Source organism: Bidens hawaiensis, unplaced genomic scaffold (assembly GCF_021521415.1).
Source record: "Bidens hawaiensis isolate Kalapana, Puna unplaced genomic scaffold, B.hawaiensis_p1.1 tig00036747_1, whole genome shotgun sequence".
NCBI lineage: Eukaryota > Viridiplantae > Streptophyta > Magnoliopsida > Asterales > Asteraceae > Bidens > Bidens hawaiensis.
In genome coordinates this window covers 146,491-155,548 of record NW_027505430.1, presented here as the reverse complement: position 1 = coordinate 155,548, position 9,058 = coordinate 146,491, and the positions used below count along the sequence as shown (strand labels likewise).

The following is a 9,058-nucleotide window of genomic DNA, read 5'->3' as shown; positions in this document are numbered from 1 at the left end:
ATACCGATAATTAGGTCCTTTACACACTAACACACACTGTGATAGAGAGGAAATGATTTTTTTTTCCATATATTCCCAACCTGTTTTTTTTTTTACATTACAGAATCTCAAGTATTTAAAAGAAAAAGAATACCATTGGGCTTCTAATGATTAAACCAAAAGACATAAAATATTAATTTTAAACTCTTGTAATTCCATAACTCATGTCGTCATTATTGGTAAACGTTTGATCTCCCCACATCATTATCTGTGAAACATTAAAGAGGATATTCTTTCACTGTGATCATGATAGAGATGGCGCCTTAAGTGATGTTGAGTTGACTGACTTCCATGTTTCTGTATCTAAAATTTTAATTTCTTAAATGTATGAGTCAGATTTGTTGATTTGTTAAGGTACATCAAGGTAGTGAGTCAGTGAATGGGGATTACATTTCGGTTACTGTCGATGGGGTTAAACTGTAGCAGTTAGAGGTTAATCTAAAAGCTAGACTGATAGCTAGTTAGGAAGTGTTTGGGATTCAGGAATGATTTGATTCTCGAATTAAATAGCACATTACTAATAATTCAAGGAAGATATTTTTGAGTTATGATTTTATATTACAGGGGTATATCATCTATGAAGTTATTATCTTCAAATATCTAAGTTTTAGTGGATCATTTTTTGGTCTTTTTTTGGCAGGGCCTTACTTCACTTGCTGGACTCGGCTAAATTTACAGCAAAGAAGAGTTTGTTCAGAATTACAAGAACCTTGGTTTTAACGAAATTGAGGTAAGTATATAATTTCTATTTTTATGTATATATTGCATACATGATGAATGGTCTTTTTCATACTGATTTTGTGACTTTTGTTAGGCAATGTGCTCATTAGACTAGATAACACGAAGTTGTTAATATTTATAGGTTCGTGCCTAGCAAAGTGTTGAGGAAGACATCATGGAATGCGCTGAAAATATGGTATTTAAATTTTTTTGGTTATTTTTGTAGTCAGTTAATTGTCCATTGTATTGTCAATTGATGTTTGCTTTCTTTGTTACCTTTGGTCATTGTTTGTATAGGCACTTGACCATTTGGTCATTCAGGAAACTGAATGCAGAGGGAAGATTGAAGAAGAATGATGCAAAAAAACGAATACCTTTAACAAGGTATTGATTAGTAATAATTTTGTTTTTCATTTTCTCTCACAATTTTATAGTCTATATTAACATTCTTTTTGTCCCCAAATATTGTTCTTTTTGAAAAGAAAATTGTGAATTACTAATTCCTCTTTCTTATTTTTACTCATTTTTGTCACTGACGTTATAGTAACAAATATTTAAGATTAATGCATATATCTTAAATTGATTTTTTTTTCGGAAAATAAAATTGGGTTGAGGTTTTAGTGATATCATATGTATATGGTCATTCTTTGCTTGTTTTTTTATTCTATTTTATTTTATTTTATTTTTTTAATGTAAAAAGCTTCTATAAAAGCTGTTAATATTTATTTAATAAGAGAATGAGCTATCATATATTTTGGGGTTAGGAACCGGTTAAGGATTCTCACAAAGGAACCATTTAACCGAAACCGGTAACCAAACATAAGGGAGCAATGCTAGTGTTGATAGGGTTGATTTAGATAGATTATTATCGGTTTAGATTAATAATTAAGCTGGTTACAAAAGTCAGTGTTCATATTGTTTGCATATTGAAAAGTGTTTTTATTATTATTATTATTATTAGGTACCTTGCATGAAGATTGAAGATTGTGAAAGAGGTTATTGAGCGTGAATTTTCAGTTTGAGTAAAATGCTAAAATTGTCCCTGAGGTTTGGTCATTTATGCGATTTTTGTCCAAAAGGTTTCTTTTTTGCAATTGAACCATTGACGTTTTCAAATTGTTGCCATTGTCGTCCAAATCAGTAACTCTGTTAACTTTTAACATTAGCTCAAGGGGTATTTGGTCTTTTTATATAGTTATTTTAAAAGTGAAGTAAAAAAGCATTAATAATAATAATAATAATAATAATAATAATAATAACACACCGCCCCTGCAAACCATTTCTTCCTGGCCCTCTCCGGCTCCGTCCTCCGCTTTCGCCTGAAGCTTCTCAGCTATTACACTCACCACCGGTGCTCGCTCCTTGACCTCGTTTTTCAAACAAAATCGTCACGACACACCACCAGATCTAACAACCATGTGACCGGAGCCTTCGTTTATCGGGTGAATCTGCAAATCTTTTAGCCGGTAGATCCATGATGGTCAACGAACATGTAAATGTGTCGATTGAGTCATCATCATCATGTTTCTCTAGGGTTTTAATCGGATTGAAGATTGAGTGGTGTATGATGTAATTGATGTTTTTTCACTCTTGTTTGAGTTTGGGGGTTTCAATCAATCGAAGATCTGAGGGTTTCAGACGATGAGAATTAAGCGAGCAGGATGATGATGATGATGATGATGATGACGATGATGGTGCAGTGGTGGTGTTTAACGACGGTGGCCGGAGGTGGTGGTGGTGTTATATGGTGGTTTCAAGCTGTCGATTTGCGGGTGAATAAGATTTTGGGTGAGTGAATACAGAGGATAACGTGGCTGATTCTCGATGATGGTAGTTGTGGTTGTACCTTAAATAGGAACCACGGTGGTTCTTGGTGGCCGGAAAGGCGAGCTGGGGAAGTGGTTGCAGGTGGTAACCTTTAGGGCAGGAAGGGTTTGGCATAAAAGAATATAAATAATAAATAAAATAATGTTCAAACTGAATAGACGAAAATGCCCCTGACTTAACGTTAAACAACTAACGAAGCTAACGATTTAGACGTAACTGGCAAGAAGTGTGAAACGTCAGGGGTCTAGCTACAAAAAAAAACTTTTTGGACAAAAGTCGTATTTTTCACCAAACCTTAGGGACGAATTTGGCACTTTACTCTTTCAGTTTTTATTCAAATATATGTTGTTACCTTATTTGAGAGTTTGACATTTGGTGTGGTCGAACTTTTAATTATGGTGAATATATTATGATTTATATATATTAAGAGTGCCATTAAAAGTTTGAAGATTGCAGTGGACGACAAAACAAGTGCCACTAAAATTCATTTTTTGTGAAGGTGGATGAAAAAGTGCCACTAAAATTCATTTTTTGTAAAGGTGGATGAAAAAGTGCCACTAAATGTCCAAAAGTTTGTAGCGACAAATGAAAGAAGTACCATGAAATGGTTTTAGTGGTAGCGCTTCTAGTGACACTTTTTAATGTGCCACTCCTAAAAGAGTTTTTAATGGCAGTAAAAAAATGTCGCTAACGGAAAAAGGTTTTAGTGGTAGAAAAAAAAAATTGCCATTAAAAGTTGTACTGGCAACCCAAAAAAAATTCACTAAAAGTCAAAAAACATTTTGTGACAAACGAAAAAAAGTGCCACTAAAAAGCCCAAAAATTTAGTGACACACGAAGAAAGTGCCACTAAAAGGCTTTAGTGGTAGCGCATCTAGTGGCACTTTTTTTGTGTCACTCATTCTAGTAGGGTTCTTTAGTGGCACTTTTTTGGTTGACACTTTTTGTGTAACATTAAATGGCTTTTTTATTTGTAGTGCTTATCAAAGTAGATCCCACCAATGGTGTCTAACAAATTCATGTTTATGCCTTGTATGTGAATTTTAGGTCCTAACGTTTTCATTATCATAAATACTAAGCCATGTTGAGTTTATACACAAAATGTTAATTGTTTACTCACAATATACAACCGTCAGTATCCAAACGTATTTTATATTTCATGTCAACTAAATATAAACATGTTTCAACCTAACTAAAATGCTCATCATTTACTAAAGTGTGCTTGATCTTCATATTTCTATCTCCTTGATCACGTATGTACCTGATAGCACATATGTAAAACACACAATGTTAACATAATTTAAGTGGTTTATTGCAATGAACCAAGCCAAGTCAAGCCATTGATCAAAGCAGCGAAAGAACCCAAGTCAACAGAAGCTTTGGCGTACCATACGTCCAACGGGCTGTGTAGGACAACGGGCGCTACAAGTAGCACTGTGTAGGCCAACGTAGGGTATGCCCATGGGCATACCAAATGCCCTAGCGAGTTCACTATTTGTTACTTTTGTTACACTTATGATTAACCCAATGCGTTCTTTATATTTAGGTACCATTGATAGCACTACCAATAAACACCTAAATGAGTAAACAACGTACCAACACCATTATCACATCTCTTTGGTCATGAATTCGTTATTGTTAGATCACATAACTTGTGAATCCATCAAAAATATGCATACTGGTCGCACTAATTATGACTCTAAGCACCTTCCAAAGCAAGTCACATGACTTATGAGTCCCTTTAGCGCAATACGAGTCACATTTTTTTGACAATAATGCATACAATACTAGATCAGCAATTCTTTAAAACCAACAAAAGTTTTTAAGTCATATTCGTTATATACTATGTAGCATACCCTTGTCTAAATAGGCTAATTATATTCATTTATTTCAATTTGATGGCCCTTAAGTACTTTCCCTTGATGTTCCTTGTTGTGGTTGACTACTTAAAGTCAGCACCTAATATGCCAAGAATAATCATTAACAACATCATCATTACAAGGCCAAACTTACCCCTAAAAGGAAATATATTGTCAAGCTGTTAGGACATGATGATCATCACATTAGCATTTCCTAGATAAGAGTACAAATACGCAAATGGGGTTATGGTGCAGCTTGTTGTCCGTTTGTCTACCACTTTATTTGACTGATAGTATATATAACAACGGTTATATACAAAAGCCAAAATCCCAATTACTTGTTACAACCAAGCCTTTGGTATCAGTGATCCTTGTATATATTATACATGACATTTTAGCATTTTTCTTTAATTTGAAAGAATTTATAATGCTCTTGATTCAAAACCATTAATTCAAACCAGTTAGGTCAACCTCTACTCAAATGCCTCAATACGCTCTTCACCGTAACCACTTTTGATAAACAAATTTCAACTATGAGATAAAATAACTCAAGCACCACAACAAAAGAGAGAACCCAATAATATTGGAGATAAACTCCTAAAGTTCACTTCGACTTCTGCGTCATTTACTCTATTTTTTTCTTTAACAACATTTGGAACTACCCTCAATACTCAAATGAGCATTCCTGAGACGAGAAGTCAACCGTTACATGAAGTGGAATTGTTTAAATTATGCGTTATAAAATATGGCTAATAAGATAATTTGAATAAGAAGACAGATTATGACTGACCTTGGTAGGGCTCCATCGAGAGGTCCAGGTCAAAGAGCATAGATTAAGACAACAAATTGTGTTATGTACGTATTTGATTTTTTTTATTGAGTAGAAGAGAATAGTGATTACAATTGACATCCCACTAATAACTGTTTATGACTAATTAAGAAAAGACTTATGGCAATAATACAAAAAAGGTTATTACACAAAAAAACCTGGTGAAATGCAACATCGTAACCCCCTACACTAACGCACATGTGATATGTTGAGTTAAAATGAAATGCTCGGTTTCAGCTTTCAAATGAGAGAAAAATTATATAATTAATCGTGTTTGTGTGAAGGTAATTTTAAGATCAGTGAACTCTTTAACGTCGTTTACGATGGATTGCGCCAAAACAAACAACTAAAACAAGTTAACAACATTAAAGAAAATTGAATGCTACTTTTTTATTTACTTTTTTTGTTTAAAATCGAGATTATAATGTATATAAACAATTTTTTTCAATATAAGGACAATTAACTGTGACATTAAATTTTCTATCCAAATATTGTTGGCCCTCTCATTATCATTGTGGGCCGGTTGAAATACCATAAAAGGGACAATATTCATGAATGTCAACCAAACTCATATCTCCATTCAAAACCATTTTCGGTTTCAATTAAAAGATGGCCAAAATTGGTTTTCCTGAACCAGGTTTGAGTCTTAAACAGGTTTCTAGGTGGGAAAATCACTGGTTCAGTTTAAAAGCGAATAAAAATCATTACCCAAATCCTCTTTGTTCATATAACATTTTCTTAACAACAAGAAACTTTAATTAATAAATAAAAAACAAGATCCAGCTAGAAGCTTGACAAGATTATTCAAGGTGATGCCCACTAGCAAGTTACAAACGAAGCGAATAAAAGCACACATACATAATAATTTATTTGTATATTATCGAACAAAAAATTACCAACTTACGTTAGGTTTAATTTCTGAGAGTAAAAGAACTTAAAGTCAGGATGGCCGAGTTGTCTAAGGCCCCAGACTCAAGTTCTGGTCTTCGAGAGAGGGCGTGGGTTCAAATCCCACTTCTGACATCATTGTTTTTGTGATATTGGCAATTGTCTCTATAATACAAATCAGACTTTTTACGTTAACTGTGAGCACAAGTGAAGATCAGCAAAACAGCATGAACTCGAAAGTAATTAAAAATTTTAATATTGTTAACTAAGAATGAAAGATTCTCTCTTACTGAAGAGTACATTAATTAAGTCATAAACGAATTAACTCAGTAACAGTTCCACAAAGGTAGTCCAATGCATCCGTCTAGAAACTATGTCTTCAAACATAAACAAAAAAAACATGTGAGGTATAAATCGACAACAAAAACATAATTTCTAAATCTTATCGTAGGATCATCTAAACGTGAGCTGCAAGTCAGTAGCTTATTCCTTGTTAAGTTAAAGTCGCTTCACCGTATTGTTAGGCCTATTTAGTGTATGAGATTGATCTAATATTAGTCGATGAATATAAAATGATGCATATATGATTGATCAAACGATTTTGAGAGAAGTTTATACTCAAAAGCTTATGAGCTTGATATAAGAATTGAACAACCATTAGAGAATGTAATCATTTTCATTTTTTTAAATAACGACCGCTTAACGATATTTCTAATGATAGATGAAGGGTTCTATCATCATGTTAAATGAAGTAATTGGTTATCGGTGACTAATTCGAGTATTGTCACAATGAATAACATTTTCTTTAAATCACACTGACTTTATAGAAAACTTTTGGACTTTGGTCTTTACGTGACGTGAGTGTCTGGATATCAATTTGTTAGCGCAAGATCGTACAATTCAGTCAGGAAATTTCAAAGAGAGTTTATTAAGTTGTTCTAGTTTGAAACCTTCAGTAAGACAAGATATTTATCTAGGTGATTACAAGTTCTGCCCGCCACATAGCTCAATTTTAAAGTGAACACGGTTAGATTTTGAGAAGAACTCATACCTAATAATCATCAGAGGGTAAGATAGGAGAACTTGATCTGAATGTACTGATACTTTGGGGGGGGGGGGGGGGTTGAAATTAGTTCTTGTCTAAATAAGGTATGACCATCATCAAGGCGATATACGGTGGGTCTTATTATCATGACGAATAAAACAATTGGTCGATGGTTGTTAATCAAAATGTTGTTCGAGCTTCTAAACTCCTTGGACACGTTCTTAGACGTTTTTTTATTATCATAAGAGTATGTTTATATTAGGTTTAAATATTAAAGTTAAGAAACTAATTTAAATGAATAAACAAATATTAGTATGATTAATCTAAAACTATAGCACAATTTAAACCAACACTCTCCAATTACAGCAAGTCATATCAGGAGACTTTACCGTTTGGAATCCCGGTCTTCAAAACCCAAAGACGTTTTGAACTGTACCATGTGCAGGCTTCCATGCTCCCACCCCTAGTTTAAACCCCTGAATATGCTCAGACTCAGCTCACATCCCCATGGCTCGAGGATTCACACTTGCAACATGAATCCACTTAGCTCTACCCAGAAGTTGGTTCGCTTCTTCCGACAGTACATATACTCTCACCTTCCCAAAGTCGACAATCAACATATTCTCCAATACTTCATTGAAGTGAGTAACGGGAATAGAAGCATATCAGAATCTTGAAACCAAGAGTCTTCACGGCCTTCACCGAATCCCAATGTAACGTCCTCTAAGCTGCCACCTGATGTCAGGTCAGATGGTTAACGCCCTTGGGTGGTATTCCGGTACACTTAGCCTGACAACACAAAAATAGGTAAAAGTAAAGCTACCAAAAAAGAAAATAAAGTGTGTGTTTTTGTCTGTGTTGTCTAGTATGTGTTTCTTAGTATTTGATAAAAGGTATGAGGATCCTCTGAAATTACATGGAACTATGGAAGTTTGTTTGCTTCATTGTTTTCTAGGTGGGTGGTCATGGATGGATTTAAAATATGTCCCGAGTAGTTTGAACTGTATAAACAAAATCTCCAATTCCCTACATTACCGGCAAGGTATATAGTACTTTATTCTCGAGGATGATTATAGAGGTCACATCGTTGTAATAGTTTTCGTAAACTCAACCAATAAGACGCTGGTATATAAATGATATGAAGAAATTATTAGAGACGAACTTTGTTGAATCCCCAAGGTTTAGAAAGGAGTAAAAATAAGTGAAGAATTAGCCATAGAATAAAAAGAGACTCAAATGATTATGAAGATTGAACAAGGAAACACAGATTTTTTTAACTAAAACAGACAAGACAGCAAAGAATTTTAAAATTACATGGTTGTTTATATATTTTTCTCAAAATTCCAAATATTATTTAATTAGTTTATAATAAATAACTGTATAGCTCATGTTTGTGGAGAACTCGTTTATAAAATTTTATATATATACGTATACTAGAACTACATAAATGTTGTGAGGGTTTTGATCAATATATATAGTCATCATAAAAACTCAAAAAGTTTTACAAAAAGGTTTCCAGCAAAACTTACAAGTGTTATAAAAATTTATCGTACGAGTAATATGACGTTTTGAAAGTTCAAGTTAAAAAAAAATACAACGCGCTTACATAAAGATAATAGTCTTGAACTAAACAAATAGGTTTTAGATTTTTTTTTAAACCGGATTACCGTGTAGTACGCGTATCTTTGTAAAAGAAAGTTATCCGACTTGAGTGTGGATTTAAATGTGACATGAGTGCAAGAATAATAGCGCTTAGTGTGAAATCAATAGGTTTAAACATGTGGCTTTATTTTAGAGGATTTTAGTGTAAGTCATAAACAATACTAGTAAGTTTTGAGGATGATTAGAACC

General features: G+C 33.6%; 1 non-coding gene across 1 annotated transcript; it reads left to right on the top strand.

The window, feature by feature from the left end:
- The first annotated feature begins 6,213 nt into the window (after positions 1-6,213).
- Positions 6,214-6,297, top strand: TRNAL-CAA (transfer RNA leucine (anticodon CAA)). Its single transcript has one exon. It is a non-coding gene; the product is annotated as a tRNA-Leu (tRNA).
- Positions 6,298-9,058: the final 2,761 nt, after the last annotated feature.